The sequence below is a fragment of the Phodopus roborovskii genome, unplaced genomic scaffold, assembly GCF_943737965.1.
Source record: "Phodopus roborovskii unplaced genomic scaffold, PHOROB, whole genome shotgun sequence".
Classification (NCBI taxonomy): domain Eukaryota; kingdom Metazoa; phylum Chordata; class Mammalia; order Rodentia; family Cricetidae; genus Phodopus; species Phodopus roborovskii.
Genome location: NW_026126410.1, coordinates 33710079 through 33731603, shown reverse-complemented (window position 1 = coordinate 33731603; position 21525 = coordinate 33710079). Strand labels below are relative to the sequence as shown.

General features: G+C 35.3%; 1 pseudogene; it reads left to right on the top strand.

Annotated features, from left to right (window-relative positions):
• The first annotated feature begins 15245 nt into the window (after positions 1 to 15245).
• Positions 15246 to 15927, top strand: LOC127220787 (mitochondrial inner membrane protease ATP23 homolog; annotated as a pseudogene).
• The last annotated feature ends 5598 nt before the right edge of the window (positions 15928 to 21525 follow it).

The window sequence follows — 21525 nt, the reverse complement described above, 5'->3', positions numbered from 1 at the left end:
TATGACTCTTTTTCTTCTAATTGAGTCACTATATTTTCTTTGTACACCCATTCTAGCTTTAATCAGGAATTGACCTCAATGTAACATGAGTGAAGATGTTTCAACTTAGTTTTCCTTAATGCTTATTGAGGTTAATAAGTTTAACTTCACATATTAAAATAGCATATATTTGATTTATCAATATCCTTGATCACTTAAGGAAGAGATATATTTATTGATGAGCAATTCACCATGTGTTTTCAGAAGGCATTTTAAAAATTTCCTGAAAAAAATATACCTAAGAATGTTGGCTTTGTTTAAGTTTTTAGGTAAAACCTTAGCAAATTTGTTGGCATACCAGTAACAAAATTCAGTTTTAGAATAATGTTTTTATATTTCTAGTTTTTATTTTCTATTACAATATTTTACAACTCATTTTAATGTACAGATATCATTACATAATCCATCAACTGTTCCTTCTTACACACAGACTCTGATGTGTTGACATCTGAGAACATCATTATACAAAGAGAGGGGTTGAGGGAGAGCAGCTGTCAGGAGAACCAGTTAATGCAGTGCCAATGCAAAGAGTTACAAAATCAATGGCCAATGAGCTTAGAGGAGTAATGAGGCCTCTAGATCTGCAGATCTTTACACATGATGAGATCAAAATTGTTTGGAATATTTTTCACAAAGTATTATATGAATGAACTTATGTTTACAATGAGTAGGAAATAAGTGATGAGGTAAAAGAAGGCAGACAGAAATCATGTGAGGCAGTTAATATGACAGTCCAGGACTTGATCATTACCTTCCAGTTCCAGAACGGAAGCATTGGAAATGTTGAGGTGTAAATCTGCGCATAGAGGACCCTGTGCTAACTGATCTATAATTAGTTCCTGGAGGTCTAGTTTTTGTTGCTCTCAAAGATTCCACAGAATCTTTTAAAGGAGGGAAACAACCAATATTACTACCTAGATGTGATGCCTAAGAGACACAGCAATGATAAGCATGATGTAATAACTCTAAAAATGCAGTAGTGGCACTCAAAGTTAGTCAATAAACAATTGCCTTTTAAGTGGACTTAAGACTTGCTCAACAAGTGGAAATTTATATCTCTATTAGAAGCCTAGCTAACTACCCAGAGCTTGTGAATTCTTCCATACTGGAATAGAACCTACAACTGCCAGTTTACTAAATTTACATAACCCTTTATTATAAGTATTTTTCTTACACCTATAAATAAGTCTAATGATCACCTCCCATGAAGTAAACTTCACTTTGCAACAGAAGGAAACCATTATATAAAACCACAGCCAACCAAAATGCAATGTTATGGAGCCTAGCTCTGTAAGAAGTAGTTCTTCTGCCCACCGCTGGTCTTGTCCGGCCATGCCAGCCCCAATTATTTTATGTAAGGACTAAGGTTTTTCCTTCAGCCACTGGTCTTGTCCTGCCACCACACCAGCTCCAATTAACGCACAGGGACTCTGTATTTGATATAATTCTGTTGGCCAGGTACTAGTTTCTTATCAGCTTGCTCTGTCTTAATTATTAATCCATTTTTGTTAATCTAAGTACTTCCACGTGGTCTTATCTTACCAGAGAGAGAGGTCGCCGGCCTTCTGCTCTCTCCATCTTCTAATTTGACTCCTCGTTACTACTTCTCTTTCCTACTTGTCTCCTAGTCCCTCCTCTCTTGCTTTCCTATTGGCCAACAGTGCTTTAGTCATTAATCAGTATGAGAAACATATTTACAGAATGACATCTCCCATCATAGCACCATTAAATATATCTACAAAACACTCTCATGTGAAGCTTTACATCATTAAGTGTATCTGCAAAACAATCCCACACACACTGCTCAGAGAACATTTCAGAAGTGGGGGAAGAAAGCTTGTACAAGTCAGGACACCCACCTGTTTTCTGTGAGACTGTCTCCTTATTAACTTCTGAATCTACACTCACCAACATGGCTACCTAAATTTGAGCTGAAAAGGGACAACAACAATAGACTTGCTAAAGCAGATAAGAGGAAGCCTAGATCTCTTCAATGCATGGGAAACTACAGGCAACTCTGAATTGTTGAGTCAAGACGAAACAGTCTTCCTCAGGGAAGAGCACTTGAACTGCTTATCCAACACCAAGTGACCAACCTTTAAACATATATTTAAATAACACACAGAGTTATGGTTATGAGGTTGTCTTTTTGTGCTTAGGAATAAATATGTTGTGAGACTCAAAGAGAGAATGAGACCACAGAAGCTTCCTCACGCCAAAGCTTTATTTAGAGTATGTACTCCTAGTCTATCTCTAAGAGAAGTCTGAACAGCCCCTTCTGAAAAGAAGAGTTTGGGTTTTGTATGGTGGTTTAAATTGAGCAGGAGAGTAGTGGAAAGCATTAAGAAGAAAGAAACCATTCCAAAAAAGGGACTCAGGCAAGCAGTATTTTTCCAGAAGCGGACCACAGGCCCTTGGAGAATCAAGAAGCTGTGTTCATGATTTTCCACATAGGTAGGGGCTCAGCAGATTTGTGAGAGGTGCAGAACCTTCAGTTTCCCTTTCCCAAGAGGTGCTGGATCTCATTATGATTATACATGTATATACATATATATACATATATATATGTATATATATATGTATATATATGTATATACATATACATAACAGCAGTTAATAAAGAGGTCATGAATTTGAAAGAGAACCAAGAGGGGTACATGGGAAGTTTTAGAGGAAGGGAAAGTGATGCAGTTATAGAATAATATCAAAATATTAGAAAAAGAAGTTTAAAGATAGGTTTTTGCAGTCTGTGAAGTCACTGGATGTGAATTTGAGATCAGAGGAGCATAACATTTCAGAGTAAACAGTGAGCCCCTGAGCATCGAAACACATCATGTAATTTTGATGAAAAACAAATATTTAGAGTCTTCACACAATTCTGTCATAACTAAGTGTACTTAAGCAGACATTTGAGAATCTGCTAAAATGATGGTTCCAAGTTATAACACTACTGAAGGATGACAGTTTGAGGTGAGATCTTCCAGTACCAGTCTGGCAAATTTTAAAGCTCCTGTCTCCATCAAGGTTCTGGGTTCTCAGCTTCATCCATTGTACACTCTTTCCCCTCTGGGTATACAAGAAGGAACACATACCAAGAGATACTATTGTTGCATTTAAACCATTGAGTAATTTGATTTTCATGCAAATGGAGAATACTCACATGGGCCAGGCTTGATCAATGATGTGTACACATGATGAGTATACCTAAATTCTGTTTGCTGTTAGCCTCAAAAACTCATCATCTGGTATTCTGTCACTGAAAACAAGAACAAAATTTCTGCTGATAACCAATAGATCTTTGGAAAGGACATGGCCTGAAGTGAAATGACAAATCTGGACAAACTCAGACTGCAGCCTGTTGAGTATGTTTGGGGAGGTTGTGCTTAACCTACAGTGGAACTCTTTACTCTGGGAAACTTTTACAATAAATTATCATTGCTTGAAATTTCTATGCCTTCGGCAATTTGTTTGGCAGCAACAGAGAACCAATCGGTGTGCTTCCCATGCTAGGATCTGTATACTTTTTGCAGTATTATCATTCCTGTCTAAAGAAGGTGACACAATGTGTTCAGTTGCTGAGTAGTTGAATTCTTTAATCAGTTTTCTACTTCTCTAGATTTCAGGCAAGCATTTCGCAAGTAAATCATGGTCTAACTCATTCCTTTTAGGACTGTACCATGAGTCAATGTCACCTATGAAATGGAAAGACAGATCATCTGTTGGCATCCCACAAGTATCATTACAGAATTTGTTCTTTAATGCAGCATGTAAGTGCTGTATGACAGATACAGAACTAAAAGCTATGCCTATGATTACGATAGTCAGAAAGGTTAGCTTCGTAGTTTTCATGTATTTATGCACATCTCTATTTTGGTTGACATCCCCAGGGCACAACAATATGTCAAATTAGTTCATATAAGCAAAAAGTATTTGAGACTTGATTCTCTGGCTTAACTTCTGGATGATCATCAGGTATAACTACCATTATTAAAGCAGAAAAAGGAGCAAACAGTGTTGAGGTCATTACAATGTTGCAAGGTTTCATGCCTGTTTGCTTTTTATATGTACATTTGTATATAGTTGCAGATTCATTAGTTGAATTTCCCAAAATGAAAACTTTAAAGAGCAGTTTTTAATTTATATGAGAATGGCATATTTTAAAGTATGAGACATATATTTCATCAAAGGGGAAATACTCCTGCTGGTGAATAATGAATGGTGAGTCAGTATAGGGAGAGAGAATGTTAGGATATGTTTAAACACAATCCTACACAGATGATTTTGTAAAAATACTTATTGAGTATTTTCCACAAGATCAGCACAACAGGAAAAGGATGATAGTGAGAGACAGATTTTTCGTTGATTCCATTGTTCTTTATCATCTGCATCCTCACTATTACACATTTTAACTTAATATGAACATGGTGTATAAAATCACTGTATGTTTAGTGGCAAAATGTTACTAATTTTTTTTTATTTTATTTGTGTATGTAACTATTTTATTCTGTGTTATGATAAGGTTTAACCATAAAAATGGAAGTGCAGTATGCACTCTAGCATATTTAAGCATGAATACATACATACACATGCCATCTTGTCTAACAGTCATACACTTTTTCCCTAAGTGATTTAAAATAAGCTGGGTCACCATGGTTCCTTGTCAAAAAATACTTAACTGTGCATTTCCTAAGAGAGTGGCATTATTTCATTTTTGCCTCTAAAGCTTTTATCTTTGAAATGATAACAGTCATATTTTTTAAACTGTCAACACATTTTCCTTGCATACTTTAAAAAAGTGCAGCCACAAAGCTGGAATAATAGGTTGCACTGAGATTCTGTATCTCTTCAGTGTGTTTACTGGGAATACCTTCCTTGCTTCAGATTTCTGATAAGTTTGAGTAATGTGCACCAATTGTTTTATAGCATTTCTAACCTGTAAGACTAACTTACTGCTTCATGTATTCCACTTGATTTTATTCTATTTATGCTTTGAAAAATACAGTAATGCATATGTGATTTCTCTCATATGATAAAACAAGCAGATAATGCCATTCTTCCCAACTGAAACACTGATCCTGAAGGTTCCCATTATAACTCTCCAATACCGTTAAGTTTTTTTCTCAGTTGGACAGATGTTCTTGGACAGGTCCTCTTCCAGAAATGGATATTTCTCATGAAGTAAGAATAGCTGTCATGGTATTATTGTACATATTCCTTATTCATGATATTATAATATTTTATTTTCTCTTTAAACTTTGAAAACACAGATAAATCATATGTACCAATTTGCTTTTTAGTTGACCTATTGGAAAGCAAGTTCATGGCAAATAAGTAAAACTTGGTGAATATTTACTAATATTTTTTACATTGCAATTACTATTAATTATTTAGGGAACTTAATTGATCTCATGTTTATAAAGTAATCAATTCAACAGAGTGCTGGGGATCAGACCCTAGGATCATAGAATCTTCTTAAAACATATGCATAGTAGAATAAATGGAGCACCAACTGGACATCACTCATCACCAAATGTAACCTCCATTTCCAGGAACAGCTTACATCTAATAGAGTTGGTGGCCAAAGAGGCCTCCTAAGTAGTATTCTGCCCCCTCCACCCCAAATTGAAAAGAAAAAACTCATGTTATTGCCAAGGCTATTGGCTGGTTCTACAATGTAATTGTTAAGGTCCTGTTGTTAAAATAACACCTACACAAAACTAATTGAACAAGGAAAAGTGGAGATGATGCCTACCTATAGCCGTTGCCCTTACTAACTAGCACTCATGGCACTGGATATTACTCTGCATGCTACCAAAGGAGAAAGCTAAACACTAACCCAGCTACAAAACCATTGGGTTATCTGCCTGCAAGATATGCTGCTGAAATAGTGGCTGAAAGCTTGTGGGACTAACGAAAGAGTATCTGTTTGGACAGAAGATCTACTCCATGAGATGGAGGTGGTGTCTATTCTGAATGCTGCTCACATGTCCAAGAACCTGAGAACAGATAGGCCAGGGTCCTAAAAAAATAAAAATCAACCAAACGAACACTGCTGTTTTGCAAAAGAATCATAATAATTAAATGACTCCTAATAATACCCTCTATACTCAGTCGACATCAGAAAAGCTTTTCTATAGTAGATGGGGATAGATACAGAAACCAACAACTGGACAACATCTAGAGTGAAAAACCTTGGAATATTACGTCCTAAATTGGATGTCTTCATCAATCCTCTTTCCTCCTTTCTTCAAGAATCAGATAATGTTATAGAACAGGAGGCAGAAAAAATTTAAGTGCCAGAGGGTACAGAACATACCAAGGAAACAAGGCCTTCTGAACACAGCAAGGACAATGCACATATGAACTCAAAGCAGGCACTGGGCCTGCAGGGACTGGGGAGATCCCATTCAAGCATTGAGAGATAAATAGATACAAACTCATATCCTTAACCCAGAAGCAGGGGCTGAATGATAACTTCTCTCAATGGAAAATTATTTTCTTTAGTTCAGCTTAACTGTGTATACAAACCACTTTCAAAGTCAGGCATCATGTCCAGCAGTAGATGGCCAGCACAAAGCAAAATCAATAGCATTTTTGTTTGTTTATTTGTTTTATTTTGTCTCATTATGATTTTTATTTCTTCTATTTATTTCTGCCTTGTAAGTTCTTTGAGTATATAAATGTCTCCCACTTATATGTGTTTCTTCAGTTTTTTTATTGGCTCTTTTCCTTCTGTATTGTCTCACTTTTTTATCAGTTTGCTTTCTTCTTTTTGTTTAAAACCTTTTAACACATAAATCCTGAATTATTCCTTTGCCCAATTACATTTAGCTTATTTTCCTTTCTGAATCTAATTTGGTTTCTTGTAACCAACCTTCAGGAAACAAATCTACAGAGTGGATTACCTAAAAACCTGGAAGCAAACTAACCAAAGGCCAGGTATCTAAGATACACACAGTGCATTACTTCCAGTGAGGATATATGAATTGAGTTGTACATTACAGTTAGTGGTTACTAACTGCTTTCTCTCTCATACAAATAAATACATGTGTTCATGTATCTGTTTTGCACTTCTTCTGTTGTTTGTTTACTTTGCTTTATTCTGGTTTATTTGCTTTTTTAAATGTTATTATTTATTAGATACCTGCTTGTATTCTAATGAGAAATAAATAGGGTGTGGCATAAAGAAAATAGAAAACAGCCCAGGGAAAAAGTGCTTAAATATGAAAATATCTTGTTGTTGTTGTTGTTTTGCTTTAGTTGTTTTTCCTTTGTCTTTTTTTTGTTGTTGTTGGTTTTGTTTTTTGTTTTGTTTTTGTTTTTGTTTTTGAGATAAAGTTTCTCTGTATTGCTTTGGATCATGTCCTGTAACTCACTGGGTAGACCAGCCTGTCCTCAAACTCACAGAGATCCACCTACCTCTGACTCCTGAGTGCTGAGTGCTGGGATTAAAGGTATGTGCCACCAATGCCTGAACAATATGAAAGTATTTATAGCTATGCCACATCTACTTCTAACATTAAAATATCATGCTTACCTGCTTGTGGAATTAATGCTACAGTCAACATGTTACATTAATAATTATATTTATATATTATAAATAAAAGTGAATGTATGGTAGGAAAACAAGAAAAAGTAGATTGAAATATCTAGTTTTACTAATTTTGATAAAAACAAATACTCATGTAACTGAAAGTCTGTTCCAAAATAGGATAGTTATGTATCATCATCCACTCCTTTAATCTCTAAGACTGGAGCTGTATATTATTGAACCTGTCACAGAAAGCTTTATAAATGTTTGATCAATAGTTGTGATTCTTTTCATTTATATTTTGTGCAATCACATCATCTGAGAAAAGAAGACAGTTTCATTGTTTTTCTTTACGATTTGATCCAACTCTTTCAATCATACCAGTGAAGACTTGTAAAGTTGTTGTGGAAGTGAGCAAGCACGTGAGTTTATCATCAAAGGACATCTAAGGCAATAATTCAATAGTATTCTATTCAGAGGATAATGACAGATGTGGAGTTCATGTAGATAACATTTCTTCATTTGTGTTTTGTATAGGTGCCAACAAATACAGAGGTCTTAAGGTCGTAAGGCAATATTTGGGTATTTTCTTCAATTGTTTATTCAATTTATTTGTGGAGACAGTTTATCCCAGTACCAGAAATCACTGATATGCTGTACTATTTAGCCAGAAAGCCACCAATCTAGTCCTACTATCACAAACAAATACTTAATGACACGCAGAATTGTACAAAGGGTGGAGATCTGAGTCCAGGCCCAAAGTTTGTGTAGATAGTCTTTGTCAGTTAAAAATAATAGCTTTATGATTGTTTTCTGATATCTATTTTTATAGATAATTGTCATATTTTTCTCTAACTTGCAAATATATTATATAAAACCTTCACAGGCTGATGAACATTTCTCATTGTTCTGTCAATGTGTCCAGTTACATTAGTGGATTTTACTGGGAAATCATTGCATATATGGAATACTATGTTTCAACTGTTTTCTTCATTGATAGATTTTATTTTGGTTAAAATGCCTGTGTTTATTTTCATTTTGTCTTTTTGTTTTGTTTTGTTTTTGAGACAGGGTTTCTCTGTGTAGCTTTGGAGCCCATCCTGGCACTCACTCTGTAGATCAGGATGGTCTCAAAATTAAAGATCCGCCTGTCTCTGCCTCCTGAGTGATGGGATTAAAGGCATGTGCCACCACTGCCTGGATGAAGATAGTTTATTGACTGCATTTTAAAATATTTCTATTTCATACAGATTTGTAAGAATAATTATTGCAATAGTATACAGAAAATATTTTCTGCTAATCAAATAGCTCTGTTGTCATTTAATTCTGTATGGCAAAAATCCCTCTTACAATTCTGATACTATCTGTACTATTCTTAATGGGTTGACAATATTAATATAAATGGAGGAGGTTGCTGGATTAGTGACAACTACCCAGGAAGCCACCAGTAATCTTTTATCACTGGATTTTTCTGGAGAATCTTTTCTTTCCCAAATGGTGTGTAATAAAACATAAAGGATGGAAGCATCATAAATTCTCTCCTCCCGAGAATATGTCAGAAAATCAAATTAATATTAAATATCTTAACCACGATGCAAGATTGATTCGTCCTCATCAGAAGATACCCTCTCCTCAAATCCCTCATAAAGAAAAATAGTGAATGACTCTGGACTGCCTCCTGATTAATAAAGAATCTTCCCTGGAGTTAAAGAGGAAAGACTGAGTCTTTTTTCAGGTATGGTCACATTTTTCTTGACATATTTGTGTACATAATCAAGTGTTATAACATACAATTAAATTTTATTTTTGTGGTTGTTAGGTAACGATAGAGACAGGATCACAACATATCCATAATGTTCAACATCATGTCATCATGTTGAGTCCTCTGTTCTAGGGGAAGATTCACAACATGTGAACCCAACATGACAATCCCCCTGTTCTGCTAGAGAACATCAGGATGTAAATATTGTATCTGGCTACAACACTCACAACCCCTACTTCCATACCCATGCAGTAGTTTAATAGGACCTGGGGATCAGTCTCAGTCTTTCAAGTTTTGAACTTCATTCTGAAGCAACACTTTCGTCTTTCCCTATTTTCTGGCTTATTTGTTTTTGTTTGTGGAGTTCACTGATGTCCCAAATTAACACTCGTCTGGAGGCACATGATCTTCATGAAAGACATAGGTCAAAACTGGCCAAGATTCTGAAGTGTCAATTCCTCTGATTTCACCATTCAAGAAATAAACTCAAGCTTATGGTGTAAATCAAAAGCAATGGCTCAAGTGTGCTACAGTAGCTATGCTCCAGCGTGCATGAGAAAACTTCACTGAGAAGTTTAAGCACTGGACAATCACAGCTGAAAATTTAGTTAATATATCCCTGAGTTATCTTTACAGTTTATGTAGTGCATTTTCCATCACCTAACTGGATTGTGTCACACTGTGTATAGCTAATTGAACCATTGTTTTGATCTTTTGTCAAAAATGCCATTGTGATGGATATAAAATACTTCCAACATAGCAATTACTACATCAATTGTAGCCTTCCAAAATTATAACTTCTTTTAATTTACATCGCTGTGCTCAGAGTCTAAGTCATCACATATGTTTGCCATTCTAATGTTAGCTCACTTAGATTTGAAAGCAACACAGACATATCTCATATTATTTTCTTTGTTCTGTATAACTGCTGGTATAGTGAATGTGTGCATCAATTCCTACTTTAACAGTATTATACATAGAAACTTAACCTGTCTTGATCTTTTCTAAGTATTTTCGATTTACTTATGAAGGTGTTTATATGACATCTTGCATATAAACTCATATAGTAAGAATGATGTTGAGGTTTTTACTACAATGTATAATTATGGTTTATTTGTTAACCATTAACTTCACCAGACTTAACAACATCTACTTATTTTCTTGTTACTTTTAGTAAAGGAGTTATTTTCCCCTCCCCCTCAAAAAACTGTATATATTTATTGTGAGATATGTCAGAGTGAGAATTGATGCTGTATTCTCAGAAAAGCACACATTTGACAAACTTCCCACATACCTTGGATTTTGCTGTATATCCAGTTTGGGTCTATGTCTGAGAATCATACAACTAATACAAATTTGAAAACTAAAATGTGTTTTGTGAGATTCTAGAGATAATACAATCTTGAAATATTAACAGGCAAAATACTAGTCTGATTAGTTTATCCATTAGAGATCCTCAGATAATTTGTGACAACCACTTAACAACAATGCAGAAAATAAGAATATGACTTCTTGAACTAAGTTAACCTCAATTTGATGATCGAGATGAATATTCATAAAGAAACACTATATTAGTAGGCATGTTAACACGGGGTAATATTAACAAGGTAATGGGGATTAAAGGTTGGAGCAGAAAACATTCTGGAGTCTTCCAAGTTGTTCACTTAAACTCTAAAAGGGAGTAGTTCTATAAAAGCAAGGATGAGCTAAGCTTGAGAACAGCAGGAACACAAAATAGCATCAGCACAGTAAATGACTGTAATTAGATTAGGATGTCTAAAATGGCACAGCAAGGCTGAGTAACCATAATAGAGGAGAAAGAGTTTATAAAGTATATCAGTGTTAGCAAGAGGTTTAATATATATTCTGATGGTTTTTGGAGCTAATGTGCTTATTTTATGATAACAGGCTAACGTAAAGGACTAGAAGACAATGTTCTAATATACCTACTCAAATACAATATAGGAGACTGCCAGGTCAGCTGAAAATTATGTTCTTCACCACATTCTAACCATGATTACCAAAAGTTCCCGTGAACAAATCATGTTTGAAATAAAAGTATCAAAATTTCCTTTCAATCCATATATTTTATCTATTATTTCATAAAACTTTGAAATACATATTAAATTTATTTAATGACTTAAGGATGCATTTACAGTCATATATGAGGGGCTATGATTCTACATGCAATCATTTTTGTCGAAACTTAGTCATATATTTTTGAATTTTATAAAGTATGTAACAATATAAAGGACTGTTTTTATGACATTCCAACTGAAATACTATCTTACAGCCATTTACAATTGGGAACAACAAATATTGGCAAAAACTTGTGTACCTCAGCACAAGGAGTTGATTGGAAACAAAGATGTGGTTTAAGTATAAAATAAAGTAAGGATCACCATTTTTAAAGAACAATTAATATCATTTATAAGAATAGGGAAGGAATTGAAGGACATACAAGGAAAAAGCTCTCATGTAGGAGTCTGAAAATATTCAACTCATATAAATACAAAGAACAATTACATCAAAGGATTGTGAGCACTTTAAGACAACCATTATAAATATTATGATTATAAAGAAATGTATGTGCCTATAATTTCCTTGTAACATAAAAAATAACATGGACTAATGGACAAAAACCTTTGGAAAAAATCATAAAAGTTTCAATTCGAAGTGATAAGTGATAACTTCTGAGGGCAGGAAGGTTGCTTCAGCAGCAGACATGTATCTAATGCAGAATTTACAGTCAAAAGTGATACATGAAGATCATCTAGACTGTTCTGCAGTGGCCTCTGCTGTGCACAAGGCAGAGAGAGGAGCCACCATTGAGAAGATAATGAGCTGGCCATTAACACCTCTGTGTCACACCCTAGTGGAAAGAGGGAACAGTTTCTTCAGTTTGCATTTCTACAAGCTGTCTTCTTATCTTCACTCAAGTTTTGACATGTGTGCACTTGTGGCACACACGCACGTGCACACACACACACACACACTAATGAATCTGAACAAACCACAAGTGAGAAAGAGTACTCAAGAAGTAAGTAGGTTTTCTGGATTGCTTTCTGCTAACTTTGGTGTGCTATCTTCTTTTTTCTTTTAACATATATTTAATTCTCTTAATTTTCTTCATTTACGAAAATCATATTTACTTTATTTTATTTTCTGAATCTAACTCAGTTTTTCAGAGCCAGTCTATGAGAAAATTCCATAGACTGAATGACTCGAAAACTTGGAATCAAAGTAACTTAACTTAGCTAAGATGTATATCTTGCATTATTTGCAGTGTGTACAGGTGAATTGATTTGTACACTATAGTTGATGTAATATTGTTGTTTCTCACATATAAATAAAGACTCTCTGTGTGTGTGTGTGTGTGTGTGTGTGTATGTGTGTGTGTGTGCTAATTTCATTGGATAGACAATGAAACTTAACTCTATAATTCTGACTTGTGAATGTGAAGGGGAACTGAGCCTTATTAATTAATAGATCCTTTCATTCCACACCAAAAGAGATGACTTATGTTTGGAATGTCTGTTCTGTTGTTCACATCTAAACTACTTAGCATACTCATATGTGGATAACTAATAATTATTCCATAAATAAGTAATTGTAAAATTTATTATTTTATCTTTAGGAATATTAGATGCCAGCTGCATGTTTTGTGTTGCCTCTTGAGCTGTTCAGAATGGAGAATTTGCTTACAAGTATGTTTGTTATTCTTAATTTTGACTTAAAACAAGAACTTTCGAGAAATCAATTAAGATTTTTTTTTTCTAAATCCAGCGCAATCCAGTGTATCCCACTATGAGGCCGAGGTCTCACATAGATGTGTTATTAATAAAGCTGATGACTCTCACTTCAACTGCAACATGTCTACAAAATTTACATCTCTTTATTTCAGAATTGTAAAACTGATTACATAAAGCATATGAGGTACCCAATCTTCTCATATACATTACAGACAAAATTGTAAGGGTATTTGACTTACTTGTAATGATGATGCACCAATTAGCTTTGTGTCATCTTCATTCTGCCACAAATAAATAAAAAATTATTCAAATTAAATTTGGAAAATATAAGCAAAAGACTTCCATAATTAATACTAAATAATTACCTTTAAATACAGGATACCACACAAGAGTTAATTCTTTAATATGGTCAGCTAATTGTTTATAGTTGAGCAATTTGACTATGAAAATAATATATTACAGTTTAAAAACTATATTGATATTTATATCCATAGTTTAGAATCAAACCAGCATATATGTTCATAATAACTATTAAATGACAAATATGAATAATTATGTTTTAAATGTTTCATTATCGATAGCATTAGTGTTAGTCTCAGGCATCTGTACTGGCCTGTCCTTGAGGTTCTGATAGGTTACACCCTCAGCTGCAGCCACTAAGAGCACCACCTCTACACATTCACTATGCTCTCCTTTAAAAAAACCCTGCTCACCTCCCATCCTTTTCTTTCTCTTTCTTTCTCTCCCTCTCTCTGTCTGTCTGTTCCCCTTTACCCCTCTCTCTCCCTCATCTGCTGTTCCTGTCACTGGCTGCTGGTCTTTCCCCTCCCCTTTTCCCTTTATACGATCATTTTCCCTAGTTAAAAAATCCTCTTCTTGAATCATGCCTCATGTTGGCTTTCTCTTGAGTGCTGTTTTCTTAAATTACAATTAGGTTTATAATTATGAACAAAATAAATTAAAGTAATATTATTTCTTGCAAAAAAACTGGTAATGCTTATATCTTTAATCTCAATTGCCAATCTTACAGATGAAAATATAGTAATGATAAGATTTAACTATAAGGAGGAACAAGGGGGAACCCATCCCAGTGGACCAATCCATCCTGCCTGGATCCTAGACCAACCTACAACCACAGGAGTAGGCAAGCTTGGACCTGTTTTCAGCCCACCTTCTGGATCCCTGCTAAGAGACTATGAGGTCTGGGGATTTCACACTGGGTAACCCATCCCAGTGGAATAGCTTAGCTATACATTGCTAGTGGGAGTGCAAAGATGTACAGCTACATTGGAAATCAGTATTGTGATTCCTCAGGATAATGGGAATCAGTCTATCTCAAGATCCAGCAATTCCACTTTTAGACATATAGCCAAAATATGCACATTCATACAACAAGGACATCTGTTCAACTATGTTCATAACAACATTATTTGTAATAGCCAGAATGTGGAAGCAACTTAAATGCCCCTCCACTGAAGAATGGATGGAGAAAATGCGGTTTAAAAAAAAAAAAAACACCTTTTCTTGAAATTATCAGGCAAATGGATAGAATTAGAAAAATCCATCCTAAAAGACAAATATTGCATGTACTCACTCATATATGGGTTTTATATATAGATCAAAGGATTACCAGCCTGCAAGCCACACTGCCGGAGAAGCTAGGAAACAAGGAGGACCCTAAGAGATACATACATGGTCTCTCACAGAAGCTTAATGGGACAAGATCTCCTGAGAAAATTGGGAGAATGGTGGGGGAGGTATGCAATTTGAGTTAGGAGAAAGAGAAGGGGGGAAGATAAGGGGAGAGGAGGGCATGAGGGATTAGGAAAATTGAATCAGGAAAGGGATAGAGAACAAGAAAAGAGATACCATAATAGAGGGAGCCATTATAGAAATGCCCAGAGATCTACAAGAATGACCCCAACTAACAGTGGATAGACTACCTTAAAAGCCCTTCCTCGGTAATGAGATTTATGATGACCTTATATGCCATCCTAGAGCCCTCATCCAGTAATTGATGGAAGCAAAAGCAGATACCCACAGCTGTTTATGTAGTGTTTACTAGCCGAACTCCTGGAATCCAGTTACAGAAAGGGAGGACTGATGAGCAAAGAGGTCAAGAGAAGGCTGGAGAAACCCACAGAATCGGTTGACCTGAACAATGGGGAGCTCCGGCCAGGGCTCTCCTGAGCTGCAGTCTCACAAGAAGCCCCAGCGGGGCTTCCTCTCCAGCCTCTTCACCAGGGACAGTATTTGCCTGCTCATGCTCCTGAAGATTCTAGAGATGAACCCATATGTCAAACTTCCACTGGATGCTATGAAACTCTCAGCCTGTGCTGTTAACAAAAGGAGACACTTCTTATGCGAAGACTGTTATGGAAACGTCATGGGAGGGTTTGACGCTTCAATGGCTCAGATTGTTTCGTTCCAGAATAACATCCGAAGTCAGGCACACATGAACAGAGTCGTCACCCATGAGTTCATCCACGCGTTTGATCATTGTCGGGTTCATGTCCACTGGTTTACCGATGTCAGACATTTTGGCGTGCTCAGAGATCCGAGACACAGCCTCAGTGGGGACTTTTAGCTTGTGAATGAAATCTTGAGGTTGCATTTTGGATTAAAACAACACCATCAGACTTGTGTGCCGGGCAGAGCTGTTCTTTCCATCTTGGCTGTTTGGAACATCAGTAGAGAAGAGGCCCAGAAGGCTGTGGATGGCGTTTTTGAGTCTTGTTTCAATAACTGTGAGCCTTTTTTGCAGGATCCTACATACTAAGATGTATGCCCTGTATGCTCACAAGGACTTTCAGAACGGCATTCACTATTACTCAAATATATAATAAAGATGGTGGTGGTTTGTTTCCCTGAGCCTCGGGACCAGGAGAGAATGCCCAAATAGATACAATGTAAATAATCAGGTACTGCCATAAAGTTCAGGAGGTGATATGTTCTTAAACACAGAATGTATACAATGCAAATGTTTTCAGAAGCAGAATGTATACAATGTAAATGTTCTCAGCACAGAAGGTATACAATGTACATTTCTCAGCACAGAATGTATACAATGTAAAATAAATGCTGTCAGGTAAAAACTGTATACATTCTAAATGATCTGTTAGACAAGGTTAGATACTATGAACCCAGAATGTATACAACGTAAATGATTGGTTAGGCATGAGATCCAGAAAGTATACAATGTAAAAATGCAGAAGGTGTTAGTTTTAGTATTTGTACATAAATAAATAAATATGGCAAAAAAAGGAACTCCTTGAATTGCAAGGCAAAAATTGGATCTTTATAACTAATCATTTAGTAAATAAGGTAAATGAATGACATTTTCGTATTTTCCACAGTATACTTACCTTTTTAATGCTTTAGTTTTATAATTTGCAATTTTTATTATATGAGATTATTTTAAATTAGATTATGAAATCTGTGAAGCATGCACCTGTGAGATAGATAGTGGTGGGAGAGCAGAGTTAATATTTATTTACAATGAAATCACATTATAGGACATTTGTTAGGTTTTGTCATGATTAAAATGCAAAGAATAAAAGTTGTGAATAAGTAAAAAAAAGTGCATGTTATTGATAAACAAATGATTCCATTATATAGTTCATAATTAATATACTTAATTAATATTACTTTTTATAAATACTGACATGTGTAATTAACTTATGGAAACTTATAATAAAAACATTATATAATTAGTAAACAAAACCTATTTAACAGAATTAGCTTTGATCAAAAGAATTTTTTGAGGCAATTAAAATGTCTATATTAATAAGGACAAATATACAAATGAGCTATTTTTACATCTAGAGGGTACATTTTGCCAGTCTATATCAAATATCTTTATCTACTACTATGTAAAATTTTAGTGTAATTTTGTTTGTAATATTTATTTAATTTCAAAATCATTAACTTTGCTTTACAACTTCATTTAGTTACTTAGTAGATAACAATAAACTCTACCTCTTTACGATAATTTATACCCATGTTTTTTAAAAGAATATGCATTTACTGAGCCATTAAAGATTTAATGTATGCAATCACCCTAAAGAAAATTTGGGAAAGAAGCTGTACAAACACTTAGTGTTTGTAGTATAAATCTATTTTACTATAAAACTATTACATTTGTTAAATTTACCCAAGCAAAATGAAATATTTTTCAAACATGAATGGAAATAAAAAGGATTGTTTGTTGAGAAGAGGTGAAAATGTGTGCTGACTGGAAATTTAGCCGGATCATATTAAATTGAGAACAGTGTTCAAATGTGCAAGACCATTTTCTCTCAAGAACCACAAGAGAAATTAATTTAAAAAAAAAATTCAATGCATTCATCCAATTAAAGAACTCTTGCTTCTCCTCCTCTCCCTGCATTAACCATTCGTCCTTTTGTCCTGCATTTTATTATCTTCCTCACCCTTTTCCTATTCCTCCTTTTTCTCTTCTTTTCTTATACCCACTTCCCTTTCTAATACAGAGTTTCACTGTATCCCTCAAGCTTTGAGAAAACATGAGATTCTCTGGCTTTTCCTCCTGCTACAGGGATAATGCACATCATTATGTCAAGCTCAGTTCTTGTATTCCACATGTGGGGGTTTGAACGAAAATGATCCCCCATAGGCTCATATATCTGAATGCATGGTCCCCATTTCGACAAACTGGGAAGGATTAGGGGGTGTGGCCTTGTTGTAGAAAGTATGTAACTGTGGGCGGACTTTAAGATTGGAAACACCTATGGCAGGCCCCATTTGTTCTCTCTCTGATTCCTGCCTGTGGATCACCAAGAATACATAAGGTCATATGCCCACCCACCTGCCATCATGCTCTCTGCCATTATGATAACTGACTACCCTCTGAAGCTATAAGTGAGCTTCCACTTAAATGTTTTCTACTAGAAGTTGGCTTGATCATCGTGCCTTCTCACAGGAATAGAATAGTAATTTAGGTATTACATCAGGAGAAATACTGCATTCTATGTTGCTTAGGAAGGGATTAGGATGTTTCAAAACTCTACTGTATTTTAATAAATTATTTAGTCTCTCATTTTCCTCCTCATGAGTTTATCATAGGACAGCTGTGGATAATCAGTCTTACGTGTCGATCATTCGATTTTAAAACTGTGTGTGTGTGTGTGGGGGGGGTGTTGGCTTGACGTGGATCAGGGACAAATGATCATTGCTACTAAGCCCATTGACCCAAACTTGATAGCCTGAATCCACAGTGGATACACAGAGATGCTACTCCTGACAGTGTCCTCTGACCTATGCTGTGGTGCGTGGGTGAGTGCCGACGTGTGTGTGTGTGTGTGTGTGTGTGTGTGTGTACATCAAAATGAATGAGTGCAAAAACTCTTTGCATCTCTTGAAACGCTTGGCTTATCAGGAGCAAAATCCCATAAAATTGCAATTTGTTTACTTGGATGCTTGGCAGAAAGATGCTGTATTAAGAATACAGTGGTCTTTGGCAGGCTCTTCTCATTCACTCTCCACTGCGCTTCTGCCTCTCTATGACTGTTTACTCCAGTATCATCCAAACCCATCTATAGTGTGGTGGGTCCAAAATATTGTTGAATATAAATACTATATTTTTTTGAGGGAGAGGAGGCTCAAAGAAAATCAGAACACAATTGCTACTTTCTTGAGTTCCTAGATTTTTATCTACTACTTTTTGTGGGAATCTAGGGTATCTATGTGTAATATAAATACAAAAACCCCAGAAAGTTTACTGTATTTCCCAGTTTATATGAATTTACCTATTTCTTTGAACTAATCATTTGTTCAGATAACTCTAGAATTGGAATTGAGTTGGAGTGGTGAAGATAGACATCTGTTTCCTGTTCCCGATCATAGAACATTTTAGCTGTTTGCTATTTGTTGTGATGGCCTTAGTCACTTGGCTGTCCGTGGCCTTCTTTTTGTTGAGAAACATCATTCTCTATGTATTCTATAGGCAGACTTCATGCAATGTCACATTAAAAGGGAGGCAATTAAGAGGGAATTGGGCCATGAAAGTTTCACCCTCAGGTGTGGCCCTTTAGACAGGGAGTATGTTTCCTTTTGATCTGCGTCTCTGACACGTAAAGAACTTTGTTTATGTCTCTATACGATGTATCATTCAAGTGATATTTTGAAAAAAGAGTAAGTATATATTGCTAGGCAGCAACTCAGCAATGCCTTGATATTGGATATCTAATCCTTCAGAAGTACAATGGATTATTTTAAAATTATTTTGTAATTGCTTAACTTCAGGTTTTAGGTTAAATCGTTTACTGAAATTCTCTTATTTTGACCACATCACGTTCTCTTCCTCTTCAGATATATGAAGTAATGCTATGATTTGTCTGTTTCAGGTCCTATAGAGTGTTTTTCTAATTAGTTCTTATTCTGAAACTCTGAGCCACTCCACAGCCTCAATCTAGTAACATTGGGGCAAATTTGGATTATAAAAAATGAAACTATGAAAATTCTCTATAAATTTCTCAGGGTTCTTCAATGTACTGTAATACAGAAACAATATAGCAGGGAGTTTAGCCACAACAAATCACTGGTCACTTAATCTCTTAACATTGCTTGTGAATGACTTTATGCTAGTGATAAGTATACTTTTGTTCTTACAGACCTAGAGTGTGACTAATTCATAATGAAAATGTTGGTACTTTTACCCATCTTAAGGAACTATGCAGAAGAGGAGGCAGAAAGTTTGTAAGAACAAGAGGGGCTAGATAACATCATGACACAATGTCTTCCAGATACAACAGGACTGATATAGACAGGAACTCAGATAGAATGTGGCATCATGAACAGGCCTTCACAGTTCCTAGTCAAATGGGGCCACAGGGCTGAGTGGAAGAAATGGCCACTAGCTCCCATCCCTAAAGAAGAAGCGGTTTCCAACTGACAACCCTTGGAAAAATACGCTTTCTCCAATGGAATCTCACTAAGTTTATAAACCAAACTTGAGGGCAGGCCCCATGCCCACTAGTAGATGACCAGCACAAAACAAACTGACAAACTCAAAAGTACTTTTGTAGAATTTGATTTGTCTCACATTGCCTTGTTTGGGATTTTTTTTTTAATCTCATTGGTCTTTTGTTTGCATATTATGGCTTCCAATTTTGTTTTTTGTGTATATATGTTTGTGTATGTTATTCTTGTGGGTTTTTAAAATTATTCTACTTTTTAAAATTTGACTGCTTTGGTAAAAGAGGTGAGAGAGAGAGAGACAGAGACAGAGTTTAGAATTGAAAGGGGAGAATGAGCAGGATCTAGGAGGAGATGATGGGGAAGAAACCATGATAAGACTATATTCCATGAAAATATTATTTTCACTAAAACACTGAAAAAAGCTGCAGTGTTGGGTTTTTTTTTTTTTTAATTTAAATAAGATGGCTATATATTTCAAAAATATTTTACTTGTTCTCAGGCCTTATATCCATGACAGATTTCTTTGGTCATTAGTGTTTAAGAAGTAGTACTTCATGAAAATCATTTTTTTTTTAAAATAAAATTTCAGAGACTGGTCTATAAGCCACTTATTAATTACAAAAATAGTGAGTTTATTCTGGAGATAATCTATTTCAGACTTCTCCAAGTGACCAATGTCATCATCACTTGGTTGCTGTGAAGCAACAATGAGTGTCTCCTGTCATGATAGGTTGAAGAGTAAAAAACTTGACTTCTGGGGGTGTTTCTGGTAAAAACAAATCATCTAAATACAATCATGGGGAAACAAGAAAAGGAACCCATACATGGAGGAACAGTGTTTGAATCCTTCCATATGCCTGTACAAAAGAAGCCCATGTAAAGAAAAGAAGTCACTTTGTAGATTAAGGGCTCTTAAGCAAAGTGCAATACTTTGTCTTGTATAGCACTTCTGGAAAGATAAACAGACAGGACAATACTTTTGAGACACTTGATACAATCAGAATGTGATGGTGGGTGAAATGGAAGCCCAGAAAACAACAGCTCAATTGAAAGATTGTCAGTTTTGATATATTCATTGACCCTATAAAAGACCCCTCCAGCTAATTTTCATGAGGTAAGTGCATAGCTTTGCCTCATAGTGCACGTCTACACTAGTTCAACACATGTATATCTATAACAGAAGTTTACTACTGTTATATTTTCTCAGTCAATTTTCATTAAAATATATTATTGATATGATTATAAGTATTAACAATAAAAACTAATACTGATATTTATCATTCAGCATTGTCAATGAAATACCCAAAGTTACAGCATATTGTCTAAAACTTAAAGAGATTTGTGTATGTCTTTCTATCTTTTGTTTATTTATTTACTTTTACAGGATCAATAAAATGTCAATTCTAATTTGTGATCAAAGACAGAAATATCAGAGGAGACCAGTGAAATCATTCAAACCACACTGCTGAGTAAGTTAAAAGTGACATTGAAAGCAGACAGGGAAA